This window comes from Rhamphochromis sp. 'chilingali' (genome assembly GCF_963969265.1).
Source record: "Rhamphochromis sp. 'chilingali' genome assembly, chromosome: 13".
In the NCBI taxonomy this organism is placed as follows: Eukaryota; Metazoa; Chordata; class Actinopteri; order Cichliformes; family Cichlidae; genus Rhamphochromis; species Rhamphochromis sp. 'chilingali'.
In genome coordinates, this window is record NC_137940.1 from 24,157,997 (window position 1) to 24,180,047 (window position 22,051).

General features: G+C 39.8%; 1 long non-coding RNA gene across 1 annotated transcript; it reads right to left on the reverse strand.

The window, feature by feature from the left end:
* Window positions 1–20,119: 20,119 nt before the first annotated feature.
* On the reverse strand, window positions 20,120–20,636 carry LOC308409065. Its single transcript, XR_013973920.1, has 3 exons — window positions 20,541–20,636; window positions 20,321–20,460; window positions 20,120–20,240 (listed from the first exon to the last, which is right to left on the reverse strand). It is a non-coding gene; the product is annotated as an uncharacterized lncRNA (long non-coding RNA).
* Window positions 20,637–22,051: the final 1,415 nt, after the last annotated feature.

The window sequence follows — 22,051 nt, forward strand, 5'->3', positions numbered from 1 at the left end:
TACGAATATCGTTGCACCCCTACTATCAGCTATAATGTGTGAGGGCGTGCTTCTCCTCCAAATGCAGTGATCGCATGCCCCTGCCAGCCTTCCTCACTCTCATATTGTCTTGGCTTTGAAGGCGAGCTGTCATGCATGTTTGATCACAGGCACACACACACACGCACACACAAAAGACACTCTGAAGTTGCACAGTCTTGGCAGCACTAGAGCAGTGAATTACATTTCTGCCTTATGAAAATGTTGATCCTATATCCCTTCTCCACTCACATGGAATAGTCGCTAATGACCAAACACACCTCCAGAAAGAGGCCGAGAATAGAAGGGCTCCTCCTCAACATCTGCTCCCTCCGTCTCCAAGAGTTCCCTGGAGATCTGAAGGACTAGATCCCTTCCTCCCTTCACCCATCCTCCCAACTATTTAGTTAAAGGGCACACTGAAGGAGCAGGTTGTCCTGGTAACAAGTGCAGAGAAATTCAGAAATGACACAACCAAACACTTTAGTACCATCTGAGACTGAGCCACTGAAAGAACATCACGGCCATGGTCAGATCTCTCCCAGAGCCTATTGTGTCATCATCTTGATAGTGGAGCCTGGCTCCAAACAGCTTACACTTAATGAGGTATTCTGACAATAACACAGTGAGTTTTGAGTTGTTGAAGGACTTGGGAAAACAATTCTTTTCCCCATGTTTTTTGTTTCACACTTTTAAACACGGCAGTCTGTCACATTGCTTTTTACTCTAATGATAGTTTTATGCCACTGCAGTGAAATACAAAACACGAGACACAGGACTTCTTAATACAGAACTAGGATTAGTGATCATTTTGGGGCTGACTAAGTCTGGCAGACACTATTGCAGAAGTACTGATGAAAAGAAAAAGAAAAAAAATCTTAGCTTTGCTACATTAAGGCTGAAAAACCCATAACGCTCTCGAAAAAGTGATTACTTCGTTAAACCCGAACCATTATTGAGCATCTGTAAATTCTGCTCATACTCTCCAGCATCCGCAAATAAACATCAATATCTCCTCAGACATCATTTTAAACCACATATGCATACTGCATATCATCCAGCTGCCTCATCTACTTAATAAACTGCCTGTAACTGTCTTTTTTATTTAAATGTAATTTCAGCTTGATGGAAAACTGCTCAGTGTAGACAAAACAAATCTCCTTAGAGCTTTAATGTGAAGGATTTAAAAAAAAAAAAAAGACTGTATAGAAAAAGTAATCCCTCCAAGCATGTGCTTTGGCTGCATTCACACAAAAATCCCTGCACCTTCCTGCAGGGTTGTGAGGCGGTGCGCGCAAACAATGAGAAAATAGAAAAGTTTGATTTCTCGAATTCACGGCTTTGTTCTCGCTAACATCGCTCCCTCTCATCGTTCACCCTCTGCTGCTCTATTTTTCTTGCTTGGGGCCAAGTTTGAATGTTGTGTTTACAAACAGCAGCTGACAATTGCGGCACATTATACCTTTAACGCTGAAATGGAACACAAGGGTCAATGAAAGATGTGCCTCTTGGACGAGTAATTTAATTTGCCACATTGTCAGGATGGAATTAGCAAGCGACATTTCTGATGTAGTTAGTATTGCAAAGCTGATGTATCTAAGGAGATGCATATTTCAGCTTGTGTAAGGAGATGAGATAAATGATAAAAATCATTTTGTTCAGCTTTGGTTTGTATAAAAAGTGGATAAATTGTCAAATTCAGCTTTGTTGTTTGTCAGAAATGTTCTTACAGCTTCTTCGTTTTCATAATTTAGGTTTTAAATTTAAAAAAAAAAAATGCTGTCTTCAGCATCAAAACCTCCTTGATTTGACCCAATTACACAATCGTGCAATGCATATATTTGGAGCCTGTGAACATACAGATAAATAGTGACCTTAATAAAATGTTTGGTATTAGATTTGAGCTTAAGTATGAATTCTGCACTACATCGTCGGTGTAGTGCAGCATACCTTGTCTGTAGCACCAAAAACACACTGCATTTGCTAATGTGAGGTCGCTGAAGGGGTCAGATGCTGGATGTAAATATAGTTGCGCTATTTCAAGCAAAGGAACAAACAAAAGGGGAGGATAATTTGCTCAACTGTATTTCTAGACAGCATTATCTTAAAATTAGGCATGTTTCTTGATTATGAAAACAGCAGGACTGCACGAGAATTGCTTAGAACATGCTGATTCCTGCCCTACTGTTTTACATTTGCAGGCAAAAGCTCAAAGAAGATAATTTAGCCTAGTTACTCAGGTTTTTGCATAGAACTTTGAAGACCCCCAAAAATCTGAACATTAGTGTACTCTGAGGCAAGGAAAAAATGAAAGACAGATTTACAGTATATAATTTCAGACTGACAAAGCTCTTTTTCTCTGTTATCAGGTGCAGTGTGTGCAAAAAATGAAAAGTTGGAGGAAGCAAGTGATTCATATATATTAATATATATCTGCCCTTTTCTCTCAAAAGACCCTTTAGCAGACCTGAAAATGAGAAAAAACATTTGCAGCAAACATGTTCCGAACCAGCAAAGGAACTTGATGTTTTGCATATGTTAAACTAGATTTTAACAGCATATTTCTTTCGGGTGATGCATTGCTGCTCAGCAAACTGAGATGAACAGTGGAGTGTAATGTAATGTTGCCTGATGGACAGCAGTAATGGATAATAAATCCCAGGTTCAGGTGCTGTTTGATCATAAATCACACTTAGACTGTTAGCCAAAGTCAAATCCATCAGGCTGCAGTGCAACAGGGAGCACTGGGCTGGAGAAGTGTGAAGCAAATTCCATTTTGCCTAATGTTTTGTCTCATAAAGAGTCTTAGTACGCAACGGAATATTAAAAAAAAACATAACATCAGTGGACACTCTGTCTTTATTAGGAAAAGGATCACTAGTTTATTGGTAGGAGCGGCTAAAATAGGTCAGAAATTCTGCAAGAAAACCTGAGCTGGATATTAAACGCTTTGTTTAAAAAACTTGCAGTACAGAAAAAAATATGTCTTTGCTGTAATTTCAATATTTTTGATATATTTTTGATATCTGTCCAGATTCATGAGCCAAGGGGGTCCAGTGAATCAGAATGTATCATCTACTCTGTGGCAGAAACCCAAGCAGTGGGAAGCAGTTGAAAGGTTCACTAATATGATGTTTTGCTGCTTGTTTCTTTTACTGCAAGGTCATCATAAAGATAAAAATAATCCTCCATGACAAATTTGTTTTCAAAAGGTTTCCCTCTCCTTCTCTATCATCTCTGAGAAATACTGCCCGATAGTGCTGACTCCAATAGAATGCTTTGATCGGGGCCTGATGTATTACCCTGTCTTTCCTGTAATTCAAATGCCTCCACCACTTGTTTTGGGGAAGAACATGAAAGTGTGAAATGCTCCTTTGGGAATCATACTACGGGGCTTCTTTATTCCCAGACACATGTTGCGGCATGTCAAATTTCTAATCTGATGAAAACCTGTGTGCAAACACTTCCCAATGAAAAATAATCACGCAAATGCAAATGCACTGCCAACTAGTAGCAGGGACAATTTATCAGTGCAGCTTGAAATCGCAGACAGCAATGTGCTTGTCCTGGCCAGGGTTCAAAATGAGATGAAAATCCTGCAGTTGATGCTTGAAGCATTCTTGATAAATTTGCCCAGAATATGATTGCAGTCAACATGTAAGATATGGGACAGCAGAAATGATCCACTTACTGAGATGTAATGACTTGTTGAACCGTAGGCTTCACATTCACACACTAATGGAGCTTCTAAACAATGTTTACACTTTTTGCCTAGTCTACCAGTTTCCATAAATTCGAACGGGGCAAACAGACTAATATAATACAGACCTCAAAAGCTGGTCATCATTAATAACACACGACATGCTCCCTGGCAATTTGCTTCAGAGATAAGCTGGTTACAGAAAGTCCAATTATGCTGCATGCCTGTAGGAAACACTGCTATAGGTAATGAGCAACAATTCAGATAGTATTCTAAACCCGATTTATGGTTAATGCATGCACTAACAAGCTGTCAGCGTATCTAACATGGACAATATATTTGGAACTCTGAACTGAGAAATATTTGTGTGCATGGTATTTCATTACACTGGCTTTCTTCTTTAGTTAGAATTGCTCTATTTGTATATGAGCATTTTTTTATTCTTACTTTGCTAATATAATTCAAAAGCAATAAAAAAGGATGCAGCTCCATTTTTGTGTTAATGACAAACTTCTAGGATTGACACAGCCTAATGGCTGCACAGACTTCACCACGCTTGTGTTAGTCCTCCAAAATAAATCAAGAGGCTTTAGTTTCTAAATGAAATAGTGGATAGATCTTAAAAGGTTCTTTGAAGCAAAAGTCAGGGTCACAAGCTTCTGCTCTTGGTTAATCAATAGAAGTTTGAAGCCAATTTCCGGATGATCAAGGTAAGAACCTTTATAAACATTTGCATTGCATTTTTGTTGGAGACAAATTGGCACAACTAACATTTGAAATTGCTGCAAGCACTTTGCTCAAGGTATTTGCAGCAATGTAAGTACTCTAAGCTACAGGTCAATTCTCCTAAAGGGAATGCTCCATTAGTTTTTAATTATACTATAATGACAATGCTGTTTTTGAGCAATAGCTAGCTTAAAATGCTTTCTCTGAAAACATGATTAATTCAGACCTGGTTTTTTTTTTTTTTTGCTCTAGGAGAAGCTTGTGTACTTTATTGAGCTTCACAAAACACTCTGAAATGTTCAAATATTTGGTTGCCCTTGTGTATTTCTGGGCCTTCAACAGAGCATGTTTTAACAAGAAAAAAACATTAGCAACTGACAACATAACATTTCAGATTTCACTTTATTTTCTTATATATACAGTGGAACCCCGACTTACGAAAACCCCATTTAACGAAAAATTCAAGTTATGAAGGCACTTAACGGCAATATTTCTGCCCGTGATACGGCAAAATGCCCGCATAAGGAAATAGATCAAATAGAAAATGTAAAAAAATTTAATTAAATTCCACAATGTTATGTACATGTACACATACGTATGTATGCATGCATATGCATGCTTTCTTCAACCTCCGCCACCTCCTCCTCCACCAAGAACTTCGTCTTCAGCCAGCATCGCCACACTCAAAAGGCGATGGAAAAAGGTGCTTCAACGTACGAAAATTTTGACTTACGAAAGGCCCTCTGGAACAAATTAATTTCGTTATTCGGGGTTCCACTGTATTTCTACATATATTCTATATATATTCTATTATATTCTTTTACAGCTGAGGAATAAAATTAAATGTAAATGCAGATATCGCTGCTTATCTAACTTAGAGCTACCTCCAATACACTTAGCACAGACGACCACACACTCTCACATTCATACCAAAAGCCATTTTAAAACTAACATGTATTTCTTTGGCGTGTGGGAGGAAGCCGGCGTATCTGGAGAGAAGCCATGCAGGAACAGGGAGAACATGCAAACTCCACACAGATGGGCTCCAGCTGACCTGGAGGTTTGGACAAGGAATGGACACGGCTGAGTTGTACCAGCACAAAAATAATGTGGAAAAAAAAGACCAGTGGGTTGGTAGTTTGAAGAAAGGCGGTAAGAGTTTTGTTTTTTTTCTCATTGTTTCATTGCCTCATTTGCTTAACCTCATATCCAGCTTAGGGTCACAGGGAACTTGGTATCTGTCCCAGCTGCCATGAGGGGGCAGACCGACAACCACACACGGTCTTGGTCCATGATCAATGTTGCTTAAGCATTCAGTTAGAATTAGCCAATAAGTTAGTTAAAGCTTTTATAAACTATCAGTAGCAAATCATGATGAGGAACTTTTTTAATATGATTATTATAGTGTACAAATTAGTTCAGTTCAGTTCATTTTTATTTCAAACATATACATTCACCAACATTTCATAATATCATTCCATGCAGTTATCTGAAAAGGAGTAGGCAGAAGTATACACTTATTTAGCCCTACCCCTTTAGGTTTACATCTTAATAATTTCCTCATCATCTAAATTTGAAGAACAAATACTTATACAATGGTTTCTACTTATGAAATAATGTCACAAAAAATATTTTCTCATATTCAACTAAAACTATGTTTAGATTTGCTAATTAGCAAAAGAATATAAACATCACTGTGACTGCTGTCTTGGGTTAAGTGCATTTTCTTCATTCTTATACTTATTTAAAATTTCTTTTTTGAGCTTTATTTTAAACTGGTTTAAATCACTACTGACCTTTATTTCTTCTTTTAACTCATTCCAGAATTTAACTCCCGCTATTGAAATAGACATCCTTTTCAAAGTCGTTCTTACTCTTTGTATTTGTAAATTCCAATTCCCTTCCTGCAATTAATAAAGGAAATGCTTACCATTTCTTACATCTGTACCATGTTAACCCCCCCATGCTATGACATCATGTGATTAATCAGTTGCACTGTTAAATCCTGTGCACATATTATGATGATGCAGGAACAACACGAACGTGGGAAAATCACATATGCACACAGTATTATATCCACACCAGTTGATAGCTTCAAATGAAACCTAACAGCTGGGGCCTCTTATGTGGAGTTTGAATGTTCTTCTTCATTTGCGTGGGTAACTCCTGGATACTCCCTGGTACTCATCTCACAGTCCAAAGACATGCATGTTGGGTTATTTGGTGATGTGAAAAAGTGGGCATCGATGTGATGCTGAAATGCTTAGTGTATAAGGTTTTATATTAATATATGTTTATATGAATGTAGTTTAAAGCATTTTGAGTGGTCAACAAGACTAGAGTCCATTTTCATTGCCAACATGCACGTCTTTGGACTGTAGAAGGAACCTAGAGTCCAAAGACATTCCTCTTTATTGTGTTAAAAATGAGATGCAGACATATTATTTAATATGCTTTTTCATGCAAAAGGAGGTTGTTTTTTTATGTTACTGGTGTCAGACATATAGAAAGATTTGTGTATACTATCTATATCTATACACATGTAGAGGAGCTAAAGTTATAATCCATACTGGCATTTGCTTTAGTACGGTTTGCTCCATTTTAGAAAAGCAAACAACAGAAACAAGAAAGTTACACTTGTATAGCAGGCAGACAGTGATGCCTTGTAGAGTGAAGGCAGCTTTGCCATGTAGACATATTGCAAAGGCAAGCTTTTTGAGCAGGGCATTTCATGAAAGTAAATGGTTTTCGATCTCTCCTGACTTTAGACAAAATAGCTCTTTGAAATGTGCCACACTGCAGGAAATGAAACATCGTACTTACATCTTAGGTTGTCAAAGGTAACATTTACCTTGAAATAATTTTATGTTGTACTGTATATTTCAGAGTCTGAGTGCACATGCACTCAGAGGAAAATACTGAGCAGCATGACAAAAATCATCAAGTCTCATAGACCATCTAAGGGAAGCTTCAGGTTCATGGATTTTTCTTGTGCACATGTTTCACTGTGAACTCATATCAGTCATATTAAGGCCACCACAGAGAAAAGAACAAGGCCACAACAAAATCTAAAGAAGACAGTTATGAAACCACAAGAAGAGGGTGTTATCAAATCAGTCTTACGTTTCTTCTTTTGACCAGTGGTTTTTGAAAAATATCATCTGACACAATTTTAGTCAACTAAAAAAAACAATATTCATATGTACGTTTTTGCCAGTGGACACTGCTCTATATAGACTTTCTGAGTGAAGCCTTCAGGCACACTTTAACAGCCCACATGCCTACTGATGAATATATAATGGCTGTTGCAAGGACTGACTGTATGACCTTTCAGTCTCAAGACAACCACAAGTGCGCTCCACTGCTACATCCATAAAACTTGTTTGCGTCGACTTTCTAGCTCAGTGAACAGTGTTCACGATCGAAAGGTCTAGCTGAGCAGCGGCATCCCAACTTCTGAGGATGTCTTGCGGTGCCGCCGCTCAGCAAAGTGTTTCAGTCGACCTGACAACATACTTACGAGGTACTTATCAGCAAGAACATCGGTGCAGAAGCAGATAAGAGACTAAAGTTCTGTCCTCGTTTTACACTTCATTTTTCCTTCCACCCCCCCAACCTTTCTCTCTCTTCTTCGCTCATCTTTTCACCAGCGCTGTGGTGGATTGTTCAATTTCCCCCTCCTCTAGCTATCATCCTCTATGAGTTGGCAGAATTTTTCACACTGCTTTTGGCCTGAGATCAGTGAAGCACCTTGGGCAGAGAACGAAATATAGAACCGGGACAGAGAGACAGACAACCTCCCGCAGCAATCTCCTCCCAAGCAATTTTGATAGCAGGGGTGGCTGTGTGGGTTATTCCCTCTGTAATACACTATGAGGCCCTAAGCTTGTTCCCTGCACAGTAGAGAGCACTCGCCTCCCTCTGCATGACTCTCTCTTGACAGTCAGACAAACAGACATCCAATCTCTGGTTTGGATGATTACGCTGCTATTGACCATGACCTTATCATTCATGTGTAGTTGATGTGAAAGAATTCATGCACTGTTTTATGGCGAGAAAAGTCAGACCAACCTTCTTTTTCAGTGTCACTAGGGATGGGTCGAAAAAAAAAATAATCCAAGGCTGGTGGTAATCATTTTCCTTTTGAGTCGCATAAATAGGCACCTGTGTGAAAGAACACTGATGGTGGAGTGGTTACTGCATAGACTCTAAACTGGGATGGGCTTCTTGGCAGATATTTAGACTCACATTTGAGCTTACTTTTGTTTTACGGTCCACGAGTTATTTCATTGATCAGGCTGATAACAATGGCAGCATTTCAGTGAAATATGAACTGCCAGCGAGAGCAGCTTAGCTTTGTCATTATTGAAAACCTTCACCATCCATCTGCGTCATTTGCGTAGCCTGTGGTTTTAAGACTAGTATTGACATGTTATGTGCTGGTATCATATATATATATATATATATATATATATATATATATATATATATATATATATATATATATATATATAACAAAACAAAAAAAAAACAAATCTAGATGATGTGTTATTTAAGCTCTGTCACTTGCTGTGCTAATGTATTCATAACAAGCAAAATCGCTTCCGTGATAGTCTGTAGATAAGAGAATAAATCCTTGCCACGCTCATTTGGCAAAGGTTATAATTAACATTAGCACATCTTCTTTTGTTAACCAGCGCAATTACCAATAACCTGTGATACTTCTGAAAAAAAGAAAGAAAGAAAGAAAGCGGTGTTCCTCTGTAGTTGGCTCACACTCTAGGAGGGAAGGAGTTACCCAGAGAGATGTTATTGTTTCAGAAAGAGGCTTTAAATTTGTGCAGCTGAATGCAAATGAATGCCTTTGAAGTACAGCGATCTTAGGAAATTAAGACTCTCATTTCTTTTCTTTTTTTTCTTGGCATGACTAAAACTGCAAGCAGCAAAAGTTGGCACAAAGCGAACCTAGAGGAAATGAATTAGAGAGCTGCTTTGTCAACGGTCAAAGACAACAGTAACCATCTAATCTCATGAACTGTTTCAGACAAAGCTAGAAAGTAGCAGTCGGTAAGTAGTGTCAGTCTGTTTTTTTTCTTCTTTTTTTGTGTTAAATAGCATATTTAATGCAAAAAGGAGAAAAAAAATAGAAACCTCTATCTGGGATGTGCAGGCAATTACACCAAATGCTTCCATGCATGAAATCCCAGCTGGTTGTTATTGATAAATTTCCAAACACCTCCAAAGACTTTTCAAATTACCTCTCTCGCTTATTAAAACTTTACTCATGCATTTCATATTTCTAAACCCCCCCCCCCACTCCACCACCCCGACCCCTATTCTTTTTTTTTCTTCCAAAGTCTATGTGAGAGTGTGTTTGTTAGTGCAAGAGCAAGCAAAATATGCTCAAGAAAGGTACAGAGAGACAGAGGAGGGGAGATAAAAAAGGGAAATGAAGGAGAAGAAAAGTGAGAAACTGTATGTAGGACTGAAATGCTGGACGTATGAAGAGACAGAACCATTTATCTGCTCCTGGGGTACCGATGGATTTGTTAGTAGCAGGGAATGGTATAAGCTGAGCATATTTTAAATCTCCTCTCTATTCAAGCGGCATACCTTTCCATTAACGCGAGCCACTTCTCTTTACATGGCTGAATGAGATTCCCCTTAAAAATCATGCGAAGGTCAGATGACTTGCTGTACTCCAAGGGATCTCCAAATCTTCTCCCTAAACATTCCCTAGCTTCCATGTCATCCCGCCAGGCTAGAGCTGCCTACTTGAAATGACATCTCAATTGTGCTGAGTGCAGATAAATGGATTGCATAAATGTAGATGAATTAGTAAGAAAGTGGCTAAGTTATTTATTTCCTCTCAAGCGAAACATCCTTCAACATGTAAGGTGTGTTTAGACCCTTTGAAAACAAGAATGGCACTTAACCAGACACGTCTTTTGTGCTCCAAACCTATGAAAAGCACAATTCAATTAGCAGACAATTGCAAAAACCCACAAACCCTGCTGTAATCACACATCGCATTTACCATAAAAGAGGTGACAAGATGCTTTTGCAGGCCCTTTCAGCTCTTGTTTCAATAAAGCATTTATCTACAATGCCATGGGAAAATTTGCCTTTCCTCTCACCAAACACTAAAAACCTCTGATTGCATGAGATTTGCGCTGTGGTTTCTAGACAACTGACTGGCCTATTCGAGCAGGATTTCGGGCCCTCTGACCGCCGCGTTTGTCGTCGCTGCTCCTAAACACATCGTGCCCTCCCCATCAAAGGCAGATAAGAACATCCCACCCATGAACACATTTATACGTAAATTTAGCTCCGTGCAAAGACCTTCATGAATAAAGGCACAGTTCTAACAGCGACAAGCCTTTATTACAGCGTAATTAATCATCCCATTGGGCTAGAGATTAATAGCAAGGGAAAATTAAATGCATCTTTACACACTGTGTAGAGATTGATTTTGTAAGTCTCTGAAAAATAATGAAAGGTGCAATATGATTAAAATAAATGGCGCTGCATGTTGTTCAGCCCTCAAATATTTACAGGGCGTAAATATTTATCAGCAAAGTCTTAAGCGGTGCAGAATAACAGCCATCAAGCCTCCTCAGGAGAGGAGCACATCTCACACTGATGGATGTGAACCTTTTTTTTTGTCCTCAGAAAGCATATAATGGCGCACGCTTTTGATGTCAGACTGCTCCATAGATGCTGCAAAATGCTACATAAAACAGCATCCCCTTTTTAACACTTCCAATATGTGTCACAGAGATGTACTGTACGCACAAGGCCTCACTGGTAATAAATTACACATTCCTCTCATGTGCCCTCCAGACAGTCCTCTGAGAAGCACACATAAACCCACAGCTATAAAGTAAATGCACGGTAAGACCTATCACCCCTATAGTGTACAGGCCACTTGGGGCCGTGGCAGCTCAGACAGCAGCAGAGGTAAGTGGTTCTGGTGCCATGCAGAGACGCAGGGAGGCAGGCTGCCACTTCTGACTCGTCTGTGGACTGCAGAGGTGTACATAGAGCCGGATTAGTATGCAGCGGCCATCTGGAGTCGTGGTGGGGCATGGTGTCTATTCTGACAAAGCGCAGGTGGGGAGAGTGAGCGTTTGAACAAAAAGGCAGGTTTCCTTTGATGCTATAACACTCAGACTTGTCATCCAAACGATATGTCATTTGCTCTTTAATTCCCGTGTTCCCCCCATCCCTGAAAAGGTGACAATGGGAAGTTGTAGCGACGGTGCTGACGAATAAGACGTTAAAGGGAGTATCTGTTGCGTAGAACAACAAACAGCAACGGAATGAGCACGATAGATAGTTTTCTAAATCCTTAATTTACTGGCTGGGTTCACTAAGAACGTCTTCTCATTCATGGTAACAATGAAGGGGGATCAGTAGCAGAGAGAACAGGAGTAACACTCGGCTGCATAGCTGCAAGCAATAATGGATTTTTCTTACCAGAAACTAAACACCTGTGGCTCTAATTACAGAACTGGTATTTTTTTTAGCTCTCTGTGGTGACAGAGAGAGCAGTATTTATTAATATCATATTATTGATATTTTAGTATTGCAGTGCCAACATCCAGTAGTCCTACTGCGAACACTGCTTTTGGCATTTGCCCATATCTTTAACTGCCTGTCCTGCTGGCTGCTTTGAGGCGATATTTTTATATTAGAGAGCCGCTCTGATTCATGTTTGACCTCTCTGCCACACCATCCCTTTTGAATGCAGTGCCGGCAGAATAACAAACGCTCTTGTTGGTATAAAAATGGAGGAATTTTCATGAGTGCGAGGATTTGAAAGTAAATTGATAAAACGTTCACATAGATTTAATGTAAAAAAGCATGAAGAAAGGGTACTAGTGGCCTAACAGTTAATGCCTTTGCATCGGCTGAGGTGAAAGCGAAACTGAAATGCTGAATTTTGTCCAGTGAAAACATTCCGACTGATTTGCATGGCTTAAGGTGTTTGAATCCCATTTTCATACTAAATAGTTTGTGCCTGTTTTGCGGGAGTCTTTCCGGATTTAGAAGTCCATTGACTTCGCTGTGTATCAAGCGTATATCGGTCAGCGTATAATTCTTCTTCTTAAAGGTCATTTTGTGGTCAGCAACATGGAGACATCAACCAGTGACGGGGGGGAATATGTTTCGCGTTGCTTCCATCATCCCGAAAATGTATCCAATCGATAAAATCCATATTAAATGCCATGACTCATAAGTGACTGCCTGCCTCTAACAAAAGCAGACACCAGATTGCGTGTCTCATCACTGGTGCACTCCATTTAACACGGGCCGACAGACAGATTGCACTTTGTTTTGCACGCGCACACACATATACACCCTTCACGGTGGTGTTCTTTAGCATCTAGCAAACATAATATTGCATAGGTACTCATTGCAAAGCTTTTTAATGCTTTTGTTTGCCACTTGACCTTGAGACAAGGATTATTATGTTGTTACCAAACTACAAAAATCGCCTGTGTGTGTGTCCTTGTATCAATAATTAAAGTTACAGCTGTTAATGTTGTGTTGTTAATTTGCTTTGCTGAAAGTAATTACGCAGCAAGGCAGCAGTATTTTTTGAGGGTTCTGTTCTGCGCTTTGGCGTACACGATTGCTGCACTAGCTTTTTTTTCTTCTTTTTTTTTCTGATAAGGTCTCTGTAGCCCTGTGGCACTATCCACCCCATTATCCCCTCCTGCTCTGCTGCTGATTCATGTGAAGGGGTGACATCTTAAGGCACATACCTCCTGGGTAGCCTTCCCTGCATTCAATATTTTTCCTTCTGTACTGTATATACACAAATGCTGTTGTCAAATAACATCAAGCTGTGTGACTTTAGACCCATGTGCCTGCTGTGCGCAGACTCTTGTGAACGTCTTATCCTTATCATTGCTGCTAAAGCCCACTGTTGGATTATCAGATCACACTATGGTGGGCATATGCGGGTCATACATTAGTCACACACGGGTTTGCAGAGTCTTTTATTCTTCTAGCAGCTCTCATCTCCCAAAGAGCCCATCCTGACCTGTGTGTGAGTGCCATTGGTAAACATAAAGTACAATAATCCTTGCACTGATAGTTTTTTTCTTCTGTTTCTTTTTTTGTTTTCTCTTTGATTCCAACATCCTCTGGGATTTTCACAGGCGCAAATAGAGAAATTCAGAATGAACTTTTACCTGACTCTGCAGTTTTCTTTAGCCTTTGATAGATCTCACATCTTTCACTGCCCTCTTCTGATGCTGTCCATGTGCAGTTACAATATCCAACAATCCAAAGGAGAGAGAAACCAAATGAACCAAAAATCAGTCACTCACAATCAAATCAGACAGGGTAGCAGATATCGTTGAAGGCTGAAGGGACACATTTCTCACCTGAAAATGAAAGAAGCTTCACTTTTGAACCTTGGTATTGTGTAACAAGGACACCAGCAAATATCTTGTTCTGCTGATATTAGATTAACTGATGCCCCTGGGATGCTGGCATCCACTGAATCTGTTTCCATCTAAAGCATCACACAAGCAGCCCTCGAGAGACAGTAAACGTTGCCCTAAAGTAGACAGATCCCCGTCAGCTACAGCTCTGAGATTCACGACATTCCTACATTAAAGAAAATATACATGCATCAACTATCCAGGCTTATGTTACTATTTTATATTCGTCTAAATGTTTAACGGGTAAAATCGTCCCATGTTCCACATGCTAAATAGCATGCAAAGCATCACATGTTGATGATTTAGCCAGATGTCAGAGCCCCAGATCATGAAAGAGATCAGAGGTGCAACCTCAGTTTGTGAAAAATGTAAAATCTCATCTTTTACCTCGTGTGAAGCCATGGCTGCAGGCAGGCTGAAATATCTCACTTCTCTGTTCTGCTCTGGCCTTCTTGAGATAACGACCCCAGAGTCAATCTGCCCACTACTGATCACTGACTCTAAGCCACTTTTATCCTCACTCAAGTGGCCAGGAACCTAAACCAAAAGTCCATTCTTCCAACTGCATTAAAGAGAGAATATACATCACTAAGCAAAAGGCTTAACCTTCAGGTTGAGTGGTACCTTTTGAGCTTAACTCCACAAAGCTGACATATTCACATTGAGAAAAAGCTGCAGTGGTGAAACAGAAATACGCTAAAGTCCTTATATAGGCTGAAAGGATAATGAAATACTTTGAAATATTAGTAAGCACTACACTGAAAGATGCACTGTTACCGCACAAACTGCCGTGTTATGTGTTGCGTTGTGGTTGCCCTCTTCTGACCACTTCCTTGTGTGACCTGAGAATCTTTCAGAAACTAATGGCTGTTTTGGCATGAAATGCACTGTGCACATTCATGCTTCCAACAGGGAGAAACCTATTGATTTTTGTGACCCGACTTTCCTCACAAACCACCTCTAGTTCAAACTTTGCCTGCTCCGGTGGCACCAAGCCTGGTTGTTAGCACTGTGGACTCACAGGAAAAAAAATCTTCGCTTTTAACTCCTCTACGCTTAACTGGAGTGATGCACACATGTCGGGAACAGTGTAAGAAAGACTTTTTACTCCTGCCCTTTACCAAGCCACTACACCTTGAAATTAAGCAGCCTTTCTAGTGCCTTTGACAGTTGGAAAAGGTTCATTTGTACAGGATGAAATCTCCAGAGGACTAATTAACTGCAATTTAAAGCAGTACTCACACTAAAAGGTATCATTAAATATCAAGTGCGCAACTTTTGGGGATTTGAACGTAACTATAAAAAAGTCAGCGCTTTCATATTTAAAAAAACAAAAAAAACAGAAGCAGAAAAACAGAAGCCATAGTCAGCTGGTATTCAGTTGCATTACAACACATTGATCTCCCCCATTGTGTTCCTCCCTAAATTCATAGGAGTTCTTTGAATGGTTGTTGAAATTTTTCAGTCTGATTTTAGGCGGTCGACTGACCAAGATTTGCATCCTTAGAGGTGTAGACATGTTGCTCGCATTCTTAAAAACCATCAGCAGAAACATGTCAACCCTCATTTAAGCTATTTATTGATGGGTAGGTCATAAAGACAAGTAGTGGATTAAACTGCAGGAGTGGTTTGAGAAATTGACGAAAATTCAAGCTGGCATAAACGCAACTCTTCATTAAAACATACAAACCTTTTCCTATGGTAAGCTTAGCGAGGTTTTCAGTGTATTGCATCATGTGCGATTAACTAATCTCTCATCAAACTGTGTCATCTGAGAGAACAGTGCAAAGTTAACAATAACTGATGAGGCTTGTTCAACTTAATTTCCTTTTGTTTTGTTTTTAAAAAGTGGGCAGGGTTACGTTTGAGCATTAGGATATTAATTAATCACTGGGCAGTGGCAAGGATCCAAACACACTGCTCCTGCCAACAGAAAAATGACTTTTGTTTGTTTCTCTGTTGTGATCCAGCAAGAGTGTAAACTAGCATATTTCAAAAATCTGTGTCACAACCTGTCTCTCTCTGGCTACTAAGCATAAAGAGCAAAAACAACAGCAACAACAAAACAAACAATAATAGTATTAACAATAAAATACTGTGCTATTATATTAGTAGAGGAATAAAGATATGAAGTGCTTTACACAGGGAAACAATTCAAAAACACAGTCACATTGTTCTGTGTATTTACTACTCGTAAAAATCTGCTAGCAATAAAAATCCCCCTTCAAGTTTTTTTTGGTATAGCTGTTACTAAAATGTTCTCTGGCATCATTACATGCAGATACAACTGAACTCAATCCCCTGGAAAATGGAATTATCTAATATAATAAATGTTGCAGAAATTTTTATTATAACCCCGACAATTATCTTTTCCTAACCCTGACGAGTAGTTTCACATCTTAAAGTTAACTAAACAGCGAGTGACAGTTAAGAAACTCAAGTGTGTTTGTGTCAGAGCTCCACCCTTCCCTTGATGTGGGCTTGGTCACTCATTTAAAATGAACCCTCTACTACATGTCTTTCCGCAATACTTAAGTGTTTTGAGGTTTTTCACGAGACATCGTCTGAACATTGCTCAATTGTCCGCAATACTGGATGTGATACAGCCACCGGTTGCTGGAGAAATGAAGCTTATGCATAAGTTCAGTAAGGAAAATCTATAGTCACACATCTGTCTGCTTACCAGGTGTTTGCCGGTTAATCTAGCTTTGCATCACTTCCACTTTCCCACGCTGTCAAGCTCATTGTGACATCACTAGTCCGAGTACTTTAACTCTCATGTCGCATCTTTCATCCTTCCTTGGAGTCGCCTTCATGCAACCCACTTCCTTCCCATCACCACCTCTTATATCTCAGGCTCCATTCAAGCCTCCATCTTCATCTCCACCACCAACATCTAGACTGGGGGGGGGGGTGCTCTAATCCCTATGATTAGTGGGATCCCATCCCGTTGTGCTGGACCATCGGAGTCTAACGTCAGATACTTGAAATTGAATTCTGTACATCAATAAATCATGTTCAGTTCCTTCTAATGATCTTTCCTTATTGAAATGTATGTATGCCCAAACATGAGTCGCAATGGCATAGTTTCTGCCTGTATCTGAGCGAAAACAGTGTAAAGAAAAGTGCTGCGCCAAAAACCTCCTAGTGATTGCGTTGGTTGCTAGCAGATTGCCGTGGCCTCCTGGAGTTTTTCATTTTTGTCTGCAAATACTTGCGAACTAACAGCTGAGTGGTAGTAAAACTTGAAAAAGTGGGCCGCAAACTATAAATGGAAAAGGTTGCAAAGTGTTTCTGAAGGTGCAGCTTTTACTTTGAAGGAACACACTTTTTAATGACAGGTCTGTGGGTCTGTCTGACTGAAGCTTTGGCATTCATCTTCCTAGCAGCTACTCAAAACCAGTTGGGGGATACTTATTTCCTTAAAACCAGTGGTTGTCAGATGATTGCAGACCAGTCTCTAGTTCTGCGTGACAGGGGCTTAAAATCATTTGACCTTACATTGTCACATATCCAAAATGTCAGACAAGTTAATGCCTTGACTGGTTAGTGGTCACATGTATTCGAAGCCTCAATAACTTATTAACTGATTTTAATGACAGCCATCAGATATTGCTTAGTTGGACGATTTCTCCACTTAATGAATTTAAACAAAATTCTTTGTAAAAATGCAACATAATCAGCATTTTAATCTTCATTTTGTTTTCTGATAGTGCATAAACAGTAATAGGTTATCATTTGAATCACAATTTGGCATTTTCCTGCACTTACTTTATCTACCCTGTTTTTTAATCTAAAGAGAAAGAAAGTTATTTTTGAACATGTAAATAAAAACGAAAGCACACTCTAAACAGGTAAACGAAGAAAAACAACACTGAGTTACCTCCAACACACACAGCTCAATTTACATGATCAAAAAACGAGCAGGATGAAGTCTAAATGTATTAAAAGAACAACAGATGGTTCATCAAAACAGTGTCAGTGTTTATGTGTTTCATCACTGAGGTGAAAGCTGTTCTCTACCAAAGGCCATTCCTTAACCTAACGCCTGTGAATTGAGTCAAGCTCCTTTTTTTTTTTTGCTGACATGCTGAAGGTCATCTTGAGATAAATTGTTGGGTCCATAAACTATACAACTTTGACACTCTTGTGTGTGTCCGTGTGTTTGTGTGTGTGTGTTACCTTTGTGACTTGGTGTGAACATGCTGCCCAAGAGATTGCATGAACTGAATATTTTGTCACAGCTTGTTAATAACACTTTAATCACACCAGCTCCTCTATTGAAGACTAACAGTTCAAATGAATTCAAGAACATTTCAAGGGAAATTTGAGAGCGCCTTGATCAATTACACAGAGAACTACAAGTTCTAGCTATGTGGTGCTGAAAGAAGCTCTTTGCATAATCTAATCAGTCAGACCTCTTGCATTTATTGACAGGCAGTATGATGAACACTTCAATGTGATTGTGCAGTGAGAGTGAATGGAAAGTTCGAGCAAATCTTTAGTGTGTTTTTCGGAAGTGCAGTGGAGATAAAAGATGGATAACATGCAGGGAAAGCAAAAGGTATGAGCTGTAGTCCTACTGTATGTGATAATATCCACACACATGCTGCAGGGTAGCTCACCATCTTAGCAATTATTACCTCAGTAGTGCATGAATCCTCATGTTTCACACTTCTGCAGCCAGCACCTGACCTTTAAACCTCTCGCCCTCCTTCAGTCCCACCTCCTGTGCAATAAAAAAAAATAGACCAGACGTGATAAAGAATGGAGCCAAGACTGTGACAAAAAGCCTGACAATTCACATGTCCAGGACTAACTCGATCTGGAAGCTAAGCGAGTGCCCCGTTTTTATTGAGGGGATCTATCAAAAACATTCATTCACTCCTCTCTTTGCCAGCTGAGGTTTGAAATTTAAGACAGTAAGCCCGAGGAGCAGCATTTCATAAATTTCTTCCTAAAGTCTAAGGATATGAAATGCTGGAACATTTCAGGTTCATATCACAAGGTTTTGAAAGGAAAGGTACTTCTAAACTCATGTTGGCATGGCAGCTTGCTAATATTTCACTCAATATTTTTTTTGTCTTACTTTTGCAATTAAAATAGTAAAGGCATAGTCTCAAAAACATTTTCAAATACCCATCGGCCACATCATTTACTAGCACAGTGCCAGGTTAAGCTACCTTCCATCTCCAGAGCAGCCTTCATTCTTCTTAGCATAAATTCAACAAGATGCTGGAAACATTCTTCAGAGACTTTGATCCACGTTGTCATTATAGCATTGGACAGTTGTGCAGTTCTGTCGTCTGCACATCACTGATGTGACTGTCCCGTTCCTACAAAGGTGCTCTGCTGGATTGAGATCTGGTGACTGTGGTGGTTATTTAAGTACAGCGCATTCACTGTTATGTTCAAGGGACCAGTTTGAGATGAGTTGTGCTTTGTGACATGGCAGGTTATCCTGCTGGAAGCAGCCATCAGAAAATGGGTGAAATGCAGTCATAAAGGGAAGGACATGATCAGCAACAATACTCGGGTAGATTGTGGCACTTAAACGTTGCTCATTCGATACTAAGAGGTTCAAAGTGTACCAAGAAAATATCCCTGACATCAATCCAGCAACCTAAAACGTTGATACAAGGAAGAATGGTCCAAAATTTCATGTTCTTGACCAATCTGATGCTCAGTTTGAACCCTAGTTTAACAGGTGTACCATTACAATCAAATGACTGCTGAGTGTTTTTTGTGGTTACAATGATCTTACTCAGAGTAAATGAAGAAATCCTTACACTTTGATAACTGAACAAATAAATGGCAAAAGTGAAATTATTTTTTAAAAAGTTGCCCACGTTTTACCTTTACTTTTGCCATAAATATTACACTTGTGTCAGGTTTGATGTCGTGTGATGTCGTGCAGTATAAAAAAAAAAACTGTTGTGGTTAACACTTAGCTAGTCTCTTTAAATTCACCAATTAGATTTGACATTTGATGATATCATGTGTTATGTCTTTTTCATCCATAAAGCCCTTTGTCAAAGGTGTCTTTTCTTGCACAAGACGCCTGTTTTGATCAGTCAGCCATTCTCAGAGGAAGAAAAAACAGAAGATCAAAGCATCTGCAACAGACAAAGGAAAGTAAAAGTATTCCTGTTGTCATGAACCGAAGTTCCGAGGCAGGACCCAGTAGCAGAACACACACACTAGGGTAGGAGCGAATAAAGAAAGTAATTTTTATTGCAACTAAAGGTGTCCCGTGAGGGTAGCCAGAAAAACAACGTATGAAACCAGAAGAAACCGAGGGACCGCACAGGGAACGCCGAGAGCGGGGCTGTGAGAGGCTGTAAAACAAAAAGAGAGACAGATTACTGGGGTGCGGAAAAAAGGCAGCATACGAGGGAAGGTGGAGTGTGCGTCTCACGGTGATAGCCGGGCCGAGTGAACCAGAGGGGGGTGGAGCTCCAAAAGGGGTCGAGACGGCGAAGCTGAATGTGAACCAAATCTCAGGCGGACAGGTGGACAGGCAGGTGGCTCGAAAACAAAAACACGCCGAGTTGTGATCTGGGTACACAGGGAAAAAAACAGTGTTAGGTCCGATGGAGAGTTTGTCATACGAGTTCTTTTCCGCAGGCGTACGTTACCGCTGAGAGGCGACTACGGACTGGCGTGGAGCAGCAGGTAGGGCAGGATTAAATAGTCCACCTGGTGATCGCCTGGGATGGGATGCAGGTGTGGGGTTAGCAGCCACGCTCGTGGACGTGGACATCCCAGCAGCACCCCGGACGCCGGGCCGCGGACCATGACACCTGTATCCTCTTTCAAGCTTGGACTGTGTCAAGAAAACCTAAAAATTCAGTCAGCATCAAACCTACGCACCTGCAGCAGAGCAGTACAGACTGTACACTTTTTTTTGCCTTTTCCATGACTACATTAACACTCGAAACTGTGGATTACTCACCAAGCCCACATATCTACCTGTGAGGAATGTGTCAGCATTACACCCAGCGCCAGCCCAAACACAAGTAATACTCTCCCTAATTACTCAGTTCTGACAACTGCAAGAGTCGATGTCTAAATGAGAACATCCATTTTGTGATACACTGTTGGAATCAGTGTGTAGTTTTAAGAAGATGAGTGTTCTGGAGATACATTTCCACTTTGTTTACTTACTTAATTTTATTAAATGTTTTTTTTTACTTTATTATCTGCCTCTGCTCCACTATTTCAGTGTGACAACACAGTAGATCTCTGTATCTACTGTAACTGATTGATTTTATCTCATACTGCAAATTGAATCATTTTGTTAAGGGAGCACAGTCAGAAAGGATATTGGAATAATCCTGCTGCAGTGATAGAGGGTTTTTGATGGGTCATTTCTATCTACTCAGACGTGTAAAAAAATTTTAATGAAAATTTTTCCCTTGTATTTATTTATTTATTGGAAGAACATCATTGGATAGGGAAATTGGGTGATTGTTTGTTTGGTTATCAACTGGCAATAAACTTTGTTTACTTGCAAAAGCGCGTGGTTGAAGTGTAATATATTAGTGTCTCCATCATCTTCTACCTGATTTTAACAGCACCGGTACAGTGGGGGAGTTGTGGGTGGTAGTTTCAGGCTGTAACAGCTCTCTGTGTTTCTATTCTCCAGACACTCAGTATTATAGCTCAGCTACATTTGTGTTTGGCCAAACATTTAAAAAATAATCTTCTGTCCTTCAGAGTGACTAAAGTGTCTTCTGATCTGATGCCTCACTTAGTAGGATGACAAATATCCGGATTAAGATTGTGTTATGATTAGGGATAAAACTAGTTATTCAGAATGAACTTATTGAGTGATCATTTTGGAGGGTAAAAAATTAATTAGTTCAGGTCAATAAAAGAAAGAAAAAGGATAAAACCTATAAAAAACATGTTTTTCGGACATTTGCTCAAGCAACTCCTACTGTTGGTTTGCTTGGGGGTAGTCTCAAAATAACTCCCAACCCTCATCAAACAGACTTTTATAGATTTTCTTGTATCATGTTATTTGTGTTGATACATACACTCTGCCAGCAGATTCTGCAGAGATCAAAGCACAGTTCATGCAGACTGAGCGGCCCGGGCACATAACCTAGCGCTGTCTAATAACTGGTCATATTGATAAGTGCCA